We start from the raw sequence: 20,911 nt of genomic DNA, 5'->3' as shown, positions 1-20,911 counted from the left end.
CTCCACTGGCGTGCCACTGATGATGAGGGGTTTGTAATTCCTCGCCTGCTTTGTAGTGAAGTCCACGATCAGCTCCTTAGTCTTGCTGATGTTTAGGAGGAGGTTATTCTCCTGGCACCAGGTCTCCAGGTTCCTAATCTCCTCCAGGTAGGCCGTCTCGATGTTATCGGAGATCAGGCCCACAACAGCAGTGTCGTCAGCAAACTTGACAATGGAGGTGGTGTCGGATGTGGCTACACAGTCATAAGTGTACAGTGAGTACAGCAGGGGGCTTAAAACACAGCCCTGAGGCACTCCAGTGCTGAGTGAGATGGAGGGGGAGACTTGTTTTCCCACCCTCACTGATTGGGGTCTGTCTGTGAGGAAGTTGAGGATCCACTGACACAGTGATGAGCTGAGTCCTAGATCCGTCAACTTGGTGAAAAGCTTAGAGGGAATTATTGTGTTGAATGCTGAACTGTAGTCCACGAACAGCATCCTAACATAATTCCCTCTGCCAGTGTCCAGGTGACTCAGGGATGTGTGGAGCAGGTGAGATATGGCATCGTCTGTGGAACGATTAGTCCGGTAAGCAAACTGAAGTGAGTCTATGGTGGCAGGAAGTGAAGAAGTGATGTGATCTCTCATCAGTCTTTCAAAACACTTCATCACAATTGAAGTCAGTGCTACTGGACGGTAGTCATTGTGGCAAGCGGGCTGTTGTTTCTTTGGAACAGGGACAATAATGGACTGTTTGAAGCACGTGGGAACCACAGTTTGGGCCAGGGAGAGGTTGAAGATCTCCGTGAACACCGGTGCTAGTTGATCAGCGCAGGCTCTAAGGACCCAGCCAGGGATTGCATCTGGTCCTGCTGCCTTCCTGGTGTTCACCCTCCTGAAGGTGTTCCTCACGGCATGCTCTGTGATGACGAATGCATTTTCTTCACTGGTGCACTCCGAGCGCGCGCAGCCGTTTGTTGTTTTAATTGCTGCGGCGTCGAAGCGAGCATAAAACGTGTTCAGCTCATCAGCTAGTATTCTGGATGGGTTATGAGGGATTAAATACTTAAAGTATTTCACTCAGTGACATGCAAATCAATATATAACTTTTATGTAATGTGTTTTTTTCTGAATTTTTGGTTGGCACTCTTTAAATTTGTGAAATTACCACAAAAATTTTGAGATTAAGATTTAGATTGTCCCCAGAAATCGAGAAACCAGGTTGGCTGGTTGATAGTGAGGAAGAAGCATAGTCATAAACAGAAGCCCCCAGTACACTACCCAATTCACACTTCAAATAGTTTTCCCCCACTCATTAACATAACCTGCCGAGGAACAATTGACAATTCTGCAAACACATGAAGTTAGAGACAACAACGACTATACGTAATTGTCTTCCAGAGGCCAGAGCATGAGGTCACTAAAATTAATACTGATTTTTTTGTGTAACTTTGCCAAAATGATATTGTACTCTGTAGGTTTTTTCTTTTTGGTCCCCTCATTTAACTATTTTATATAACCTATTCTTTAATAATTCACATTTAACTGTGTCTAGGTCCTCAGTCATCCACATCTTGGTAGTCTAAGGAGCTTAAGCAACTGGACCTCTGTAAGTTTTTTTGTTTTTTTTGAAGATGTTTGACATTTCGTCTAAGAAAAGAAATGTCTTCAAAAACACTTGACTTACGTAGACTAAAGAAGTTGCTTTCTTTCCTTAAAAAAATACATCTCATCCTTAGGTAAATGATTTAGTAATTGATCAACAATTAGTTTAAATTAATTAACACCTTCAAGTCATATTAAATCTCAGAATCCTTGAAACACAGGCCATGGTTTATTAATCAACTTTAATAATCAAATCCATTCCAGTTAATGAAGTACAAATATGTTATTACTGTACTTAAGTAGAATTTTCAGGTATCTGTAGTTTACTTCAGTAGTTTTTTTCTGACAACATTTTGCTTTTAATCACTACATGTATAAAGAAATCTCTACTTGAGGGTCTCTACTTTCTAATCCTTAGCTTTTCAAAACAGGCTCGTTACTTTTGTTTTGACACATTTGAGGGGCGTTATTATTTCATGTCACTGCGGGCCATCAAACATCAAACCGATTTGAGAATAAACAGAAACACATGAAATGAAATCCTACCATTTTCTTTCTCTTCTGTTTTTTTGGTACAACACCGGATAGACTAAAGATGTCCATAAGTTGTGGTTGCAGTACAGGAAATTATTGTGCATTATGATTACTTTCCCCACGCAGAGCCATTTCAGTCGATTTTGGGTATCCCCCACGTGTTGAATCCCACTTAAACTCTTCTCTTCTCATTTTGTGGTTAGAGTCAAAGTCACCCTCTACGACATAAGCAACAGAAAACAGAGCTACATTTTCCTCCTTTTTCTCTGCTCATGTTCTGCTTATCTGATAACAATATTTATTAGAATTACAATTTAGACCAAAATAAAGTTTGTTTTCTCATCTACTAGTACTATTTATTATTACATTAATACAGCAAGGTTCAGTTAGGTTTGCATAAAAATAGCTGGTAGAAACGTCCACCAAAGAGCTTTCTTACTTTGAGTACATGTCAGAGTCTGTACTTTTTCACTTTTACTTGAGTTAAAAAGTTGAATCAGTACTTCAACTTTACTGGAGTACTTTTCAACACTAGTATCTACACTACGACTTAAGTACAGAACAACTACCTCAAGCTCTACTCCCACAGAGGTAGATTATCTTTTATAATAGCGTTGCACCTCTAAACAGCATCCTCATTGTGTACTACTCTGGATACTGTGGCTTCTATTGGAAAAAACCTCAAATCAGAAGTATTTGACTCCCTGGTATAACTCCCAAACATGTACCTAAAAGCACATGACCCATAAGTTGGAGAGGAAATGGCATCTTGCTATTAAAAGATGCTCAATTACTCTGGAAGAGTTTGTTGCTCTATAAAAAAAAAAGCACCTTGTGTAAAGCTCATTTCACAATTTTTTCACTGACTGAAAAAAAAAATAATATAAGAACAACCCCAAGTTTTTCTTCAGCCCTTTAGCCAGAAGGACAAAGAGTCAGAACTCTGTTGAGCCAAGGTTTCTTTTAACCTTAACTAGAAATGACTTCATGAATGTCTTCACAACTAAAATGAATGTAACCATTCATAAGTATCTCACCATTCCTATACAAAGGAATGGTTTATTTTCCGTTACGTTTCAGAACTCATCACAATATAGAAACAGTGTTATCCAGTGTTACAAATGATCTTGTTGTGGCCTGTGATAGTAGTCTCATCTTTAGACCTCACTGCAGCTTTGATAAAATTGACCATAATATTTTATTACAGAGATTAGAGCATGGCATAGGTTTAAAGGTACTGCACTGCAGTAGTTTGAATCATATCTATCTATCTATCTATCTATCTATCTATCTATCTATCTATCTATCTATCCTTAACCCTAACCTCTTTTTTCCTACTTTTAAATTTAGATAAAAATGTGGTTATTGTACTCAACCCTAAAAATTCCAGTAACACTGTGAGGAATCTTGGAATTACTTTTAATGAGGGTATGTCCTTCAGTCGCACATCAAACTAATGCAGATGCACTGTATTTATATATCACTCTGCATTTAATCATTAGTTATTATTGATTTCTGGCTTTCTTCAACAGTGTTTCATGTTCTGTCTCCCTCCCCCTCAACTGCAGATGGCCCCGCCCCTCCCTGAGCCTGGTTCTGCTAGAGGTTTCTTCCTGTTAAAAGGGAGTTTTTCCTTCCCACTGTCAGCAGGTGCTTAGTCATAATGTGTTGTCTGATTGTTTTAGGATTATTTACCCCTATGTAAAAACAGTTACCTTTTAAATATTATATATGTAGCACCAAATCCTACTAACAATAATCTCTTACACTGCAATGCAGCCATTCACAAAATCAAAATTGCTGAACCCACTTAAAAAGCATAAGATCCAACCTAATCTTAAATCTTCACTTTACAAAGACGTAACTGTACACACTTTTTCAGATTGAATTTCTGTTATTACTACGGCCCACTAGTACCTTTTCAGCACACAAGGGGGCCCAGCCCCAGACTGAAAAGCACTGCTGTCAGATAAACGAGAGAAAGAGCAAGGTGAGGTTTTAGCAGTGCAGTGTTTTTGATCTCCTGCCTTCTTTATTTCACTTCAGTTCTGTCCTCAGTGCAGTTTCATGGTATGTTGTGCAAGTCACTTGATCAAATATCCCACACTGTAAACCCGAATAAGTTACCAGAACTCAAAAAAATTGAGGCAATCGATTGCCTCAATTTTTTTGAGTTGATCAACTCAAAAGTCAAATTTTTCCAGAACATAAAAGTTTGGATTACATGGTACTTGTATCTTTTGAGAACGGTCAACTCAAATATTTGCAGTTAATATGACTTAAAGTTTCAAGTTTACAAATTCAAAGAAATAAGTTCACAGAACTTATAAAAAATAAGTACACAACCACAACATTTTTATGTTAACAAAACTCAAATGTTTATTAGTTTGTGTTGTCATTATTTTAAGTACACGTTAGTCAAATATGTTGACTACTTGATACTTAAAAACATGTGACCCAAAACTTAAAATTTTTGAGGCAATTGATTGCCTCAATTACACTGAGTATCGGTAACTTAATATGCAAAAGTCATAAACATCTGCCATTGAACAGTATCTTGCCTGCTCCCTTTTAGCACTATGTTGAAATTAAATACATTAAAAAAAAAAAAATTTAAATTAATTAAAAATAATTAACAAAAACATTTATAAATTAAAATAAGTAGACCAAAAATTGTTTAGTCAGGAAAACTGTCAGAGTAATGAAAAATAATGCCAAATAATAATTAATAATATCAAAATGTGCTTTTGGCTCTCTGGCTAATATCTGAATAAGACAACAAGGCAGCAATTTGAGTGAATTACAATGCTATTTGTTTTACATTAACTAGTATCAAACAGTGAAATTTAGGTCATCTTGCGCAGCCCACAATGTTTTGGAAATAGTATTACGAAAAACATTAAAACATACAAAACATTAGTGTTGCTTTGCATTATGTTAATGAGAACAAAGGCACATTGTATAGTTTGGACCTATTGGCTGAACACCTGTAGAGTAATGCAATAATGTTTTGAGGCATTATTTAGATGAAAGGAGAGAACTTTGAACTAGCCTTTTATAATGCTTCACCCTGCATCCTTCTTTCAGATGAGTTCCTACATAACCAAGTCATTCTTGAGGGTCTGTAACCTGGGTGACAGTTTACCACTTTCTAGACCAAATAAAATCTTTTGAGTAAATTCTAAAGTGTTGGTCAGGCCTTTGGGGTAGCTGAGGTGAAGTGCATAGATCAGTCCAAACATTACCAGGAAGGCTTCACCAAATCTGGGGAGACTGAACACGGCATCACTTACAATGACGACAGAGATTTTCACAGGTTGGTAGTGAACTGGACTTGTTGTGTCATGGTCACTGATGACAGTGAAGAGGGCCACTTCAACACCATCAAGCTCCAACTCATCAGATTCGTCCTGAATTAATGAAAAAGAGATACTAATCACAATCTAACCCAAGAAATACAACAGACGACATATAATTTCTCATTTTACCAACTCCCACTGAGATCCAATACCTCTTTTACAAGGGAGACCTGAGTCTCACTGTAAGAGGTGAAAAACAGAAGATCCATGTTCTGCACACATAAATCAGCTAATTCACCAGAGAATCAAGTGGTGTGAGATAGACTGAAACTAAGCTAAAGGAAATACACAGGAAAATGTTTTACTAAACATCTTATCACTTTCAACAAAACACCAATTCAGTTCATTCGTAGTGAGGAGACAGAAAAGACCATACATGGAAACCTTATGGGTAGACTAAACAAAGATAAGTCCAAACAGTGCATCAAAATACATGTTTGTACTTTGATGCACTGTTTATATACACAGTAGTATCTGTTAGATACTTAAGGACACTCACAGTGCAGGTTCTGAAAAATCCAGAGACATCCTCACGCAGATAGACAGGAAGGGCGTGGAGAACGGTAGTGCGCTTGGTGTGGATATCATGGATTTCCTATTTCCAGATAAAAACAGAATTGTATATACTGGTGAGTTTACTGAACAACAACAAAAACAACAGTCAAATCAGAACATATGTCCACAAATAACCTGTTCACATCTTTAATACAGTCAGACAAATAGCAAACACAAAGTGGAGTAATAGCAAAATTCAAAAAGCTCATTTAAATCATTGAACCTGTCCAATGTTCCACTGGTTCAACCTATGAAATGTGTAACAATCTATTATTACCTGTTCATTGTGAATTCTTAGAATTTCAACCAGGGCATCTGCTGTCTTCCCAGTTTTTGATGCCCTGGCTGAATAAGGTCATCAGTCGAGGAAGATGGCGGTCAAGTTCAGCGTAGAATGTATTGGGCAGGTTCTGATTTGTAATCCGCTGAAACTCTGCATACAACTACAGCAGAAGAACAATACAGTTCAATTTGAAGAATCTCGCACATCTTTATAAAGCAGCAAAAAGCTGCCACATGAGTAAGAATTACAATTTTCATTTTAAAGAGAGCTGATCCATATTACCTCAGACTCCATTTTTAGAGCAGGCCAGAGGTCCAAGAGCTCCTTCACAACCCTAACCCTGAACATATAGTTTAAAATATAGCGTTTCTAACAAGAAAACTGCTTGAAAGCACTCTCACTGCAGACAGGCATCTCCGTTGTGTAACTGCAGGGACAACGGGCTTGTTTGGACCCAACTATTCTGAGTCATGAGAGGGGGTTTAAAAATTTAGAGAGATTAAAATACTTTGTTTTATACTAGGCGACCAGGCGCCACCTCTAGAACAAGTAGTATCTAACTTTTTAAACAGCCTGCGACCCTCATTACAACAACTTAATGCTAGCTCTGCAAGCGCAAAGTTTCCTTCGGGGAGAGCAGCAAAGCACATAAAAAACACGGACCGACATTTCTGCTATTCTTTTCGACACGCACCCAAAATACAACTAAATATTCGTATTTTAACAATAAACTAATATCAACATTGAAAACTTACTGTAAGTCCAGTGATGCTAGTTGCTGCCGTTAGGTCCAACTTTCTCCAGTCGTCCGTGTTGCCTCTTTGGTGCTGTTCCCGCCCATATACCTTCACTTCTTCTGTGTTTCGTATTAATGCTCATTAGCGCCGCCTTCCGCTTCGGAGGGTGAATCAGAGATTAACTCGGAATAAAAATTGATTCCTGCAGCTGCTCAACACTTACGGAAAAAATTAAAAATATATATGTAGGACACATTGATAAAACAATGAATATTAAAATAAATACATTTTGTCTTCCACTAATGCATTTAAGACAATTTGATTTTACTTATTTGGTGAAACACTTTGAGATTTTATTGTATTTTAGCATGTGCTACATAAATTAAGTTTATTATTAAATCCTACTTGAAACAACAAAAATAACAGGACTTTACCATTCTTATATGTCCTAACTTAACTGTGTTACGTTGTGCTTAAGTTATGATTTTAAGTGATGCTTACTTAATATAGAAATAGTTCAATTCAATCAAATATTATTAGTTTCATTTACTCAAAAAGAAGAACATGTTATACGAACTTGACATATTTAAGTTAACAGAACTTTTTAAAAACTTTGAGTATACACTACTTAATCTGTTTAATTACTTTGAACATTCGGGTTTACAGTGCATGTTTAGCAGAGATTTAATTCACTAACATGAAAAATTTGAATAAATAAAATTTAATTTTTTAAATGTAATTATGAGAGTGTTTTTCAGCTATTGGAACATGAAGGTAGTATAATGAATTACTTTCTCATTGGAGCAATTAAGTAATGTATTACTTTTAAGAAAAGTTTTCTGTGTAATGTGTGTAATAATTAGTTTGAGTACAGAAAAGAAGGAAAATACCTCCAACATGCAAAAAAATTTGACCCACTGCATGAACTTAATCTGCATGGATATAATGTCTTTGATATGCTGCTTAGCAATGGTGGAACCAAATGACAGTCGATAAGAGAATCGACAAGGAAACAAATCAATAAGTGATATTGAGAATGAAATTGAAATCACTATTACAATTTATTATCAATTCCTATCCCTAGCCATGATGTTAAGTAACTTTGAATATAACTTTTCACAAAACTTAGAACAAAAAGTACAGAGTGACAGAAACATACATGATACCTGTATGTTTCTGCTTGGCTCAGAAACATACAGGTATCAAGGCAGACTAGGAGATGTGCTAATAGCTTCCAAATTGCAAATTACCATGTTTATTCCATACAAAGGAACAGATTCAAAGCAATCTAAAAAAAACAGCATAAAATAACTTTAGACATTGTTGAAACTCGTTCGATTTGGGTAAGAGAAGAAAGCAGACTGAATCCAGGTAGGTGGCAAAAAATAGTGATCTTTATTTACACACTTGCACAGAGTGTGGGAAGAAACTTTTCAACAACAATCTTCTTCGAGCAGACCGCTCCCCATCCTTATATTACCCTGATGACGTCACAGTTAGATCTTACTGGAAATGATAACAGTTCCCCACACTCAAAAAGTTCTCCTTATATAGACATCAGATGCCACTTTAGAGACAAAGTTCTCCTTATATAGACATCAGATGCTACTTTAGAGACAAACAAGTGTGTGATATGTTGTGCAGTTTTGTGAGACTGCGTGTCCAACAGAGAGACTGTCCTGAAACGACCTCCCTGTCCTTAATAAGTGTGTGTGTGAACGTGCGTGTTTTACATAATTCTATGTGCATGTTGTTATAGGCCTGAATATGTGTGCAAGTGAATGTAGCAGGCCCTACTGGACCCACAGCTTCGAGAGGTGTGGATACAATGATGTGAATACCATTTGCAACAGCTTAAGCAGATAGAAAGAATGATACAGAACAACAATAGACTGATTAAAGTGATGATAATCTGTGTACATTAATATTTGCTCAGATTAACCTAGATATAATTCAAAGATTATTCTGTCAACTGATTCGACAATGATGAATGATTGATCAATGATAGTTCTGATTATAAACTGTCACCATAAGAATACAGAATAAAATATCTTTTGTCCACAACATGCATAAATTTAAAGAATTTGTTTATTTGCATTCTGTTGATATCGATATCAGAAATTAATTTTCTGGAGGCAGTTACAAATTAGTACCTTCAATTTTTTTTATACCTTTACCTGCCACACTCACCTTTAAGCAACATGAAGCCTCCGGTTTGTCTGGGCCTATGTCTGCGATGACAGACCTAAAGAGCACCAAAAAGACACAGAAAACCACACCAATACTCTTATAACCTCTCTGCAAATGTGATATTTACAGAATGGATCAGTCAGCAGACAACCACTAGGCCACGTCCCATCTAAAGTCCAAACATTACTACACTTTTGTTTCATGCTCTTACCAATGAGGCACTGATGACCTCCTAAGTCGATATGTTACTGTAATTACCTGAGAGGAAGAGAAGGTGAAATTCCACAGATGAAGGACTGGAAAACTATATTTTTGATCATAAGTTGTCATTTATGGTTGAGGAATGCTGGCATGGAAAATTCATGTAACAGCTGAGGAAAGCTTGCTAACAGGGTGCCGTCAGGACATCAAGATGTTACCATGTTAGCTTATGTAGCTGACTTTCCATCTTCTGTATCTTGTATTCTCAAATTACTGGCTTCAGGCAAAGTTCATGCTCTGTTGTCAAGAGACAATTAACAACTGAAAACTAACACACCTCAAATGATCTCCAAGCTACCTTATTGGTGCCTCCAGGATGGGGTTGCAAACAGAGAGAAAAAGCATCTGTGATGTTTCTTAAAAGCATTCAATGAGATGGTGAGGTAAATGATCTGATGTCTCACCAATGAGGAAACCACATAAACACTACTGAATCTACCTCTGGGTCATGTAGAGACCTGTGTAATGCAGGCAAAGCAGTAGACTAGGTTCCTCTGTAATGCTGATGCACAACGACAAAGGGTATTGTCTGGGTAGTTAAACTAAAAACTTTTGTGATCACGTAGTTCTTGTAATAAATTAAGTCTAAGGGTTACAGAGTGGGCACACTGATGTGCAATGTCAACAACAGTTAACTTGCAAAACAGCTCATGGAGAGGCCATTATGGGACAATGTTACAAGTGAACAGTGTGGAATTGTCAGTCTTTTGGAAGCAAAGGTTAAGACTTTTTGTTGTTGTTGTAAATAATCAGCAACAAGTCTCCAAAAGTTGATTCTGTTCATCTGGACGTAGCATTTTGTGGGAGAAATGTTTCGTCACTCAAAATCAGCAACAAGGGAAAATTCCAGGGAGGCAAGTGTACCATTTATAGTTTGGACCAGAGATAAGATGGTAAATGGACCGTACAAGTTAACGTCTGGATAAGCGACACCCTGGACACAGGAAGTTGTTGTTGCAAAAACAATGCTAATTTTGTTGAAGGACAAAGGACCTTTCACAATCAGAAGGGGAAGAATGGAAAACACTGTATCTCCAAGGCAAGTATACTAAACTCAAGTTCATTAGCATTAGCATCCTAATATACGACACTGCCTTTGCTCCAGCTTAGCACCAAATCTCTATGAATAGTTATAAAGTTAACAGAGGTGTCAGCTAACTATTATTAAACTATAAACCAACTCTTAGTGCTAGTGATTTTGAGAAGAAAATGGGATTGCTAGCAAAGCTAATTACTGAGGTGATGCTAGCATTTTTAGCTTTTCCACACTTGTTAGCATTCAGTACTTTTTTGGATTTAGTCTGATTTATCTATTCAAGTGTCCACTGCATTCCCAAAGGTTTGCTTTTCTTTCTTTCAGGGGATTCGTTATATGGGTTGTTGGTGTACAGGGGCGTTGTAAAAAGGTGGGTTTGCAGCATAAGCATTTTAAGGATGTTCAGAAATTACACTTATCATAAATGTGGTTTTTCTGTGAAAACCCTAACAGGTTATCTATGTATCATAAAGTATGTGTGTTGTATAGCAGTTAACTTCAAAAGAACAATGCTTTCAAATGTCTTGTTGTCACTATCAGCTTTCATCTTCTGTGTCACAATGTGAGACTTTTCATGGGCACTTTATAGATACATATGAAAAGTTCTTCTCGTCGTGTTCCTTCTATGTGGCCCTTCAGTGTTAAGTATTGTGTAAACATCTCCATCTCTGTGACTTCCTGTCTCAAATGATTCATTTTCTGTTCTCCATATAGTCATCTGTCTCCTGTGTGTTGCATTTAGTTTTGCTCTGACTTGTTATATATAATATATACATTTCCCCTAACTCCCTTGTATGTTTTCATAGCTTTTCTTTTGTTCTTTTTCAGGTCATTCTTTAACTTCCTCTCGTGTGCTTGCTGTTCTCCAAAAACTTTTTATTTCCCCCCCTGTGGATTGCATACATACTAATTAAAGGTTAGTTTTTAGCTTAACCTGCTTGGTTCTAAATACTGCATTTTCATTTCTCTCATTCCACACCTCATGACAGATCATAAATGCATTTCTAAATGCAAGAAGCTTAACCTAACCTCTTTGGTGCCACACACTGCTCTGGTGCAGGAATAACATGCACTCACCACAAACATGCTCTTTGTAAACTCCCGCTGTTTTGCTGTTTTTATTGGTGATACATTAAAAATCTGTACATTACTGTAAAGACTAGGATCAGTCACTGATTACTAACTGTTTTGTTTTGAGGATTTTTGTATTTGATTTAACAGATTCCTCTTCGAGATAAATCCTAGCAAAAGATGATAAAGAGAAGAAGAATACTTTGAGCATTTGGCTGCTGGTGATCTTCTCTGAAAAATTATGCAAACCTGCTCTCATCTGTGAAGAGAAGAGGATGCCAGTGGCAGACCAGCCAGTTCCAGTATTCTCTGTGGAATGTCAGTTGATTTGCATGGTGCTGGGCTGTGAGCGCAAATCCCACTGAGGGACTGGTGGTGTTTGTTATGTTACTTCTTGCCCAAAGAAATATTGGTCCTGAGGCTCAGTTGATGCTTTTCTACGGCCCTGTCCGGTCCTGCTTTCCTAATGTAATAGGGCATCTCCTGGTATCTCTATCACACAATTGCGGACATACAACCGTGGTAGACTACCTGTGCAACCTGTATGGACTCTTTGGATCATCTTATCAGTATAAGGAAACACTTGACTCTTTTTTACATTTACTGGTGGGTGGGCAATTATTTCATTGTGTTTCACGACAAACCAAAAGTCTACCAGGTAAACTCAACATGTTCAGTGTGATTCCAAATTCAGAGTACACTTGGTTTAATCGGAAGATGTTTGTTATTTTAATTTTGTTTTGTTTTTATGGCTCATTAAAAACCATCAAATTGTTTTTACTTTTTTCATTACTGATTATTAGGAATGTTCTGTTGTATATTTGTTAATATAATTACATGTTGAGGCACAGTAAGTGAGTGTGTCCTAATTGTTTTCCAGTTGCGAAAGTAAAATCAAATCCCAGCATTGCTGATGAATGTCATTCAACCACAATGTAGTTTGGAGTAACTGGAAAAATTTACTAAGTAAGGAATTGGGCTTGCAGCAGCAATAGATCTATTTTTTTTTAAGATGATTTTAAGGACAAATATAGAAAAAGAAATGTAGTGATGTGATGTGGTAATATATGGTAAGGTATAAAGCAGTATTGTAGCATTACTGTACAAACCTAGTGTTTTATCATGTTAATATTAATATCAATCAGTAGGTACTCAAACTTCACAGCTTAATTGAATTATAATATATATTAGTAATGAGAAACAAAAAGTTATTATACTTTATCAGTATAAAACCACTTATTGAGGTGCACATGTCTCAAACTACAAACACAGTCAAGAAGATGGCCTTGTATTTATATACACATTCATACAGTAATCTGAAAAAGAAAGTTTGCACTGTCCCTGATTATTTTCCTGGCATGCAAGATACTGTATTTCTTTGGTCTCTTTCTGGTAAGCCTACGTGGATTTTGTCAAGTCATTTGGCAGAACAGAAACAAGACTTGATCAACCACCCTACAAGGAAAAAATATACATTTGTTTCAGAATCAAAGCTGGGACCGTATACAAGTACTAACGTTCTGTGGTGAAGTGCCTAAAGTTTACAATAACAGAAGAATAAATTTATTATATGTATTATTATTATTATTATAGGTGCCAGATTGACGATTGAGCTTATGTTTGGTTTATAATTCACAGATGAGCTACATAACTGATCTTTTCAGGATGAATAAATTTGAACATTAAGCTATGTTTACAGAAGGTAGTGATAGAATCTGAAAGAGCTGCCTACCACTTTAAGCATGTAAGTGCGATGGCAGCATAAAAACCTGTGTGGTTTAGGAAGAGGACGAGCACTGACAAGGAAGTCTCATGGTTTTCTGCATAGGTTGTTCTGGAATTTTTTTTTCATTTTTTGGAATGTTCATGCTTATTTTGTAAGAATTTCATTGTTATGTTTTTAGTTTGTAAAAATAAACAATCTTCCAGTCATAATTAAACTGGAAACATTTCTGTTTGGAAACCAAGAACACCCATCAGCCATAGACTCCTTTTTTTTTTTTTAACTTGGTCTTTTGAAAATTTCCTTACAATTATTAACATCAGACTAAACAAAACAGTAATTACATGAAATAAAACACGCTTTGTTAATGGAAACAACTTTAACTGCATTTTTGTTATATTCTGCTCATGTTTATATGTATATTAATCTAATTTTCACTGTATTCTCCAGCACAAAGAGAAGCTGAAGAAACTACTCATTATAAAAAATGAAGTTAAAAAAAATGCTATCCATTCCACACAATCTGTGTCCAAGTATTTGGACAATGAATAATTCAATGTAATTTTTCATAAATAATAATCCTTCATAATGCATCCTTTAGTAAGAGGAGGAATAGAGAGAAAATGCAGAAGTAGTTGCTTAAAAGCATTCAAGGAGATGGTGGGAATGGTGATGCCAGTCTGGGCTGGGGGAGTTATTGCTCCACTTACTTTACAAACTGAAAATCTCATTAAGTGTGACACTGAAGATTAGTTGAGAGGGACCAAAGTGGAAAGAGAATGAACTCACACAGGGGCTGTGAGGAGGCTTTGGCTTTGTTTGCCATCATTAATTCAGCATTGAAACAGCTCTGGGGGAAGCTCAGAGCCACTGATCAGAAGAGCTCCAGATATGACAGGCGAACAGGTGCCCCTTTTCTTCTCCAAACACTTTTCCCTTTCAGCTTCCATTCTCAAGTCTTAATTGAGGTGAGCTGTGTATTTGAGCCATCTGTGTGCTGACAAAATAAAGCTGGCTTTGATTTATGGTACCACAGGACATATTAGCGTCTGCATTTCTCTAGGCAGAATCCCATTTCTGCCTGCAAACTTTCAGTAAGGAAGAGTAGCATTGTTATTGCTGAACTTCATCAATCGATGCTCATGTTATAATTTGTAAGACAAGTGAATGAAGGGAAAGGCTTAACATAAATCAAGAAAAATAGAAGGTTAGCAAATAACATTTGGACATGATATTTCCCATTTGTTAAATACCTTCATGTTGCACATGTGTCACGGTCCTGGGTCTGTTTTTCGTAGCTTCATTAGTTTTTGGACTTGGAATTGAGTTATTTCAATATGAGATTCCTGGTTTGCTTTGTGTTAATGTTGTGTCTGATTTTTGGACTACTTAGTCTTGTTCTTAGTTCCCACTTTTAGTCCTCCCTTTGTGTTCCTCTTCCCCTGGTTTCTATATATTTTGTGCCTTTGTCGTGTTTCCACTCTGCGTAGTTAATTTAGAGTTCCCAGTATTCCCAGATCATTTGTGTTGAGCAATAAAGCTGAAAGCGCAGACGACACACACTGTTAAAAAAACTAACCAAACAAATTAAAAGGTAGAACATTTTCTTCTTTTACAGTAAGAACGTATGGTTATTGTTGATGTTATGGTTAAAAATAGTGCTTGGGTCAATGTTTTACTGTAAACAAAAATGTTTTAACTTAAAAAATATGTTTTTCCCTTATATGAACATGAAAATAACCTATAAAATAAAGTTTGTGCCACAAAAAACATTTTTCCCTATAAAATTAACTGTCAAAATAATAAAATTCAATTTTATTCTGTAAAAATTACCATAATTTACTTGTGTTTAAAAATGTATTGCAATTAACTTTTTTAATGGTTAAAAAAATAATAGAAAGCTTCCCTGTAAATATTATAGTGAAATAATTGAATAAATTATTTTGCTATTTACAAACACCAATTTTACTTTATAAATTAACATGACATGACAAACTCTCATGAGCTTTATGAAAGGGTTTACCTCATGAAATATTCATAGTATGAATTATCAACTACTTCATTTCATGCATACAAATATTGTGTAAGTAAGTAAAATATTTAGCCAGCTGTTATTGGATGATAACCTTTTTTAGACTAGAGTGCTTTTAATCGTTCCACTCTGCAAGCTTAATAGACAAACTATGAATTTATTCAAATTCCTGAATGTAACACAAAAATGTCCACCTTAAATTTCCAAGACAGTATTTTATTTCACATATTTGATGTTGTAAACATCAAATGTTTACTTTTTTACTCAATAAATCGCAAATAGTAACATTGATGACAGCAAGAGTGTCATGTCTGTGTGTAGGCAGGCAGGAAGAGAGGACCCAAAATGCAGGACTCACTGAGGCAGAAGTAACTCAAAACACACAGCTTTATTGCTGGTAAGAAGCAGAACAGAAAAACACTAACTAAACTGGAAGAACAGAATAACTAGGCAGGTAGGCTGGCAGGCAAACGGAACACACAGAGGGTGAACAGACGTTAACGGCGCGACAGCAAGTAGGGGAAGACAGTGGCTGTGTCCCAATTCAGGGTCTGCACGCTTGAAGTACGCGCACTACGCATACTACGTACGGTGTGTACTATAAGTACAAGAAGTGCAGAAGTGAGAGGCTTGTGAAATGGGACGGTATACCCTTCGTCGCGCTGTTCAGGTTGCCTAGCAACCATGATACTAACCGCAAGAAATGTTTCATACAGCTTTGTGTGACAGAAATGAAGGAGAAAAAATGTTTTGTTGGTCATTCATTTTTGTCATGACATCACTTTGATTAGTTGAGTATCAACTAAGCAAAATTCTCCACACCCACCGCTGCGCTATGAATTGTGGGATATATGGGACCACGAAGCGTGCACCGAACCACGCTTGATATTTGGGGAAATCGACGGCGCATTTGGAGTACGCATTTGAAGTACACTTCGAATTGGGACAGCCATCGTCGCGTGGCGGTGACATAATCGCACTTAAAATGCGTACTTCAAGCGTGCAGACCCTGAGTTGGGACACAGCCACAGACACTAAATACAAGAGGTGAACGGAGCGAAGAGGAAACAGCTGGGAAACACGGCTGACGCTGATTGCACTGACGAGACAGGGAGAGCACAAAGCTGAAACACTGACATCAGATAGGAACAAGAACTTCAAAGTAAAACAGGAAACAAAACACACATTACTTAGACAGAGAGAAAGACTTGACACTGACCAAAGCCTACTAAATAATAATCATAATCAAAACAGTATCACTGATTAATCAAATCATAAATCATAATCTAGAAAAACACTAAAGCATGAAAAACAGAAAGCTGGGTCAACATGACCCAGAACCGTGACAAAGAGTAAAGAATCACTGAATTTTTACAAGTTCTGTTCAAACTGTGTAAAACCAATGTTGTAAGTTCAGCATACATTATATTTTACACTACCTGGAGCAGACAAATCAGACACCTGTACCATAAATTTAAGTGTTACTGGTGCTGTTCTCACTACATAAATGTCAGTACACATAGAATGTTGTCTTTTCAAACTATCCAAATGCAGACATAGAGAATGAAACATTTTTTTCTATAATTGAAAGAAAATCTGAATTTAAGAAATTCCACGAACAAGTTTACATCAACATATTTTACACACAGAACTCAGCAGTAACGCTGAAAATGTACATCTTAAAACTGCACCAGGTAATAAAACAAAAAAACTTCACACTTGTTTTGAGAACTTCATCTGCAATTTTTGGTTAACCACAAAATGTTAGCAATGTACATGCACCATACCTTTTTTATACCATTGGAATACAAATATTTTTAAAACTGTAGGAAAATTCAAATCCAAGTCACTCCTGGAACAAGCAGGTTTACCACATTTTCCAGATATAAAACAGTGATGCAAAAGTAGTACTTTTAGTTCTTTCTTAGTACTTTTACAAACTGCGCCTAGTAAAACTTCACATTGTTAAAAACTTCCCACTCAAAATCAGAAATGTAACAATTGTTTCATCAACAGAACATCTGTTGAGTATGTAACAGAGTATACCTTTATCACTTTGTCTCAAACAAGAAGGGCAGAACTAGATCCACTCATGGTCAACAATGTCTGAGATGAGAATGAAGACTGGGATTGACCGAGAACACAGTTTTCTTCTTGGACTCAACCTTTGTGCGTTCTCAGGATTTATGGAAAACAAACACCTTTATGGAAAAAAAGGGCGAGAGAGAGATTGAGGAAATTAACAACCTGAGGCAGGATATTAAATGGCTAAGTTTGATAAACACAAAAATACAGTGGGGCAAAAAAGTATTTAGTCAGCCACCGATTGTGCAAGTTCCCCCACCTAAAATGATGACAGAGGTCAGTAATTTGCACCAGAGGTACACTTCAACTGTGAGAGACAGAATGTGAAAAAAAAAATCCATGAATCCACATGGTAGGATTTGTAAAGAATTTATTCGTAAATCAGGGTGGAAAATAAGTATTTGGTCAATAACAAAAATACAACTCAATACTTTGTAACATAACCTTTGTTGGCAATAACAGAGGTCAAACGTTTACTATAGGTCTTTACCAGGTTTGCACACACAGTAGCTGGTATTTTGGCCCATTCCTCCATGCAGATCTTCTCGAGAGCAGTGATGTTTTGGGGCTGTCGCCGAGCAACACGGACTTTCAACTCCCGCCACAGATTTTCTATGGGGTTGAGGTCTGGAGACTGGCTAGGCCACTCCAGGACTTTCAAATGCTTCTTACGGAGCCACTCCTTTGTTGCCCGGGCGGTGTGTTTTGGATCATTGTCATGTTGGAAGACCCAGCCTCGTTTCATCTTCAAAGTTCTCACTGATGGAAGGAGGTTTTGGCTCAAAATCTCACGATACATGGCCCCATTCATTCTGTCCTTAACACGGATCAGTCGTCCTGTCCCCTTGGCAGAAAAACAGCCCCATAGCATGATGTTTCCACCCCCATGCTTCACAGTAGGTATGGTGTTCTTGGGATGCAACTCAGTATTCTTCTTCCTCCAAACACGACGAGTTGAGTTTATACCAAAAAGTTCTACTTTGGTTTCATCTGACCACATGACATTCTCCCAATCCTCTGCTGTATCATCCATGTGCTCTCTGGCAAACTTCAGACGGGCCTGGACATGCACTGGCTTCAGCAGCGGAACACGTCTGGCACTGCGGGATTTGATTCCCTGCCGTTGTAGTGTGTTACTGATGGTGACCTTTGTTACTTTGGTCCCAGCTCTCTGCAGGTCATTCACCAGGTCCCCCCGTGTGGTTCTGGGATCTTTGCTCACCGTTCTCATGATCATTTTGACCCCACGGGATGAGATCTTGCGTGGAGCCCCAGATCGAGGGAGATTATCAGTGGTCTTGTATGTCTTCCATTTTCTGATGATTGCTCCCACAGTTGATTTTTTCACACCAAGCTGCTTGCCTATTGTAGATTCACTCTTCCCAGTCTGGTGCAGGTCTACAATACTTTTCCTGGTGTCCTTCGAAAGCTCTTTGGTCTTGGCCATGGCGGCGTTTGGAGTCTGACTGTTTGAGGCTGTGGACAGGTGTCTTTTATACAGATGATGAGTTCAAACAGGTGCCATTCATACAGGTAACGAGTGGGGGACAGAGAAGCTTCTTACAGAAGACGTTACAGGTCTGTGAGAGCCAGAGATTTTCCTTGTTTGAGGTGACCAAATACTTATTTTCCACCCTAATTTACAAATAAATTCTTTACAAATCCTACCATGTGAATTCATGGATTTTTTTTCACATTCTGTCTCTCACAGTTGAAGTGTACCTCTGGTGCAAATTACTGACCTCTGTCATCATTTTAAGTGGGGGAACTTGCACAATCGGTGGCTGACTAAATACTTTTTTGCCCCACTGTAAATCCATAATAAAACAAATTTTACCATTCAAGGAACTACAGTGTTGATTGTAGTTCCACGGGGTAGTGTATGTTAAAGCAGTAGTAACTGCCAAACATTAGGCAGACATGAAGGTTGTGATGTGGTCGTTAACAATCTTCATGTCGATGCTCAACATGAATGTCTCAGCAGCGAAGCAGGAGGAACCTGAGAATTTAAAAATTAAAAATTAAAAACTTTAATAACAATAATACAGAGATACTTTTTACATATATCAGTGGATCACTTAACTTGCTGGCTGAACTTCTATGTTTGTGTTAGCCACTCCTCAGTGTGAAAGCAACAGAACATGAAACTAAACAAGCCAAAAATACAAGAACAAGGCAGTTAGAGCAGAAAGAAACTGTTGAATTTTGCTATATCTATTTACCACAAACAACGACGCAGGGTGTTGGTGGCACTTTCTCCGTCTGAACATCTTCTGCAAGGCTTGTCATCTTAAACCAGTGGAACAGAAGCTCTTCCTTCTCATCAAAATGAGCCAGTAAGAAGCATCATCTCAAAAGTCATTGAGCATCATCTCAATGACTTCTTTCGAGCAACCACTGGACTAACTCTTTCAGTCTGAAGCTTGAGAAGAGAATTCAGGAGTTATTTGCGCTTTTGTGCATCAACATATTTGAGGAACTTTAACAGACCTGCCCCCTTTTTGTCTACAATGGTGAGGAAGTTCTCCATCAGATTCACACCAGTCCGTTTCTAGAAAATGTGCTGTCATACTGGTTTCATTGAAGAGAAAGAGCCATTCCTGGCATAGTTTCTGGATGCTTGCCCTTTTGTTGATATCTTTACGCTGCATGTAATAGGTGCACTTGACTAGTTTTTCCAGAATATCTGTACTGTACTTCTTCTTTTTAAACAGCTTCTTCATTTCTTCTTTTTTTCAAGCAGACTCTCCACGGTCTCAGAGAGTGGCAAATGCATGGCTACCAGCTAATACAGTCATATGTGTCTTGAACACTTGCTTTTTCTTCAGAAGGCATTTCATCTGTGTCATTGCCATCATCTGATGCCGCTTTGCATTTTCTTACTTTTGGTGTGTCAGGTCGCTTGATGTTTTCAACTCCTGCCTGAAGCTGCTTTACCAGGGAATGATATCCAGGTCCAATAACATCACCATCAATCACGTCTTGAAGAGACTTGGGATACTTGGCCACCATCCTTTTTGCTATCTCTGTAGTGTTGCGTTTGGTTGGATTCTGACAAATCTTCATCATTTCAGAGACCACAATCCTTACCTTTTCTCATCTTTGTCTTGCACTTGGTCTTTTCTGTCTTTCCAAGTTCTGTACCAACTCCTTGGGGAGCCTTGGTATCTCAAATCTCTCTATCCAGTTTAGCATTAATGGTGTACAGATTCCTGAAGGTGATGAAAAAGTCATGGATGATGCTGGTGAAGAAGAAATTGAGGTCGGAGAGGGAAGGACATCCACAGGAGAGGAATGCACAGAGTTTGGTGTCGAAGCGCTTGAGATGAAATGATATGAAAGCATTAAACATTGAGCCATCCTATATTTGCAATGTTGGGGGAATTGCTGACCCAGCAGAAAGAAAGGCCTGAAACATCTGATGTCTCTCTGAAAGAGTCAAGCACATATTTTTGAAATTT

At 37.6% G+C, this 20,911-nt stretch overlaps 1 protein-coding gene and 1 pseudogene across 1 annotated transcript in view; one reads left to right on the top strand and one right to left on the bottom strand.

Moving 5' to 3' along the window:
• The window catches only part of LOC146614047 (neurexophilin-1), a 73,369-nt gene that overhangs the window by 29,001 nt on the left and 23,457 nt on the right, over positions 1-20,911 (top strand). The gene's annotated exons all lie outside the window — the stretch shown is intronic.
• Positions 17,446-20,305, bottom strand: LOC146614048 (uncharacterized; annotated as a pseudogene).

The sequence above is a fragment of the Diplotaxodon limnothrissa genome, linkage group LG18 (assembly GCF_057381915.1).
Source record: "Diplotaxodon limnothrissa isolate DT_005_m linkage group LG18, D_limnothrissa_male_GT1.1, whole genome shotgun sequence".
Classification (NCBI taxonomy): domain Eukaryota; kingdom Metazoa; phylum Chordata; class Actinopteri; order Cichliformes; family Cichlidae; genus Diplotaxodon; species Diplotaxodon limnothrissa.
The sequence above is the reverse complement of the archived record's forward strand: the minus strand, read 5'-3'. Positions and strand labels throughout refer to the sequence as shown.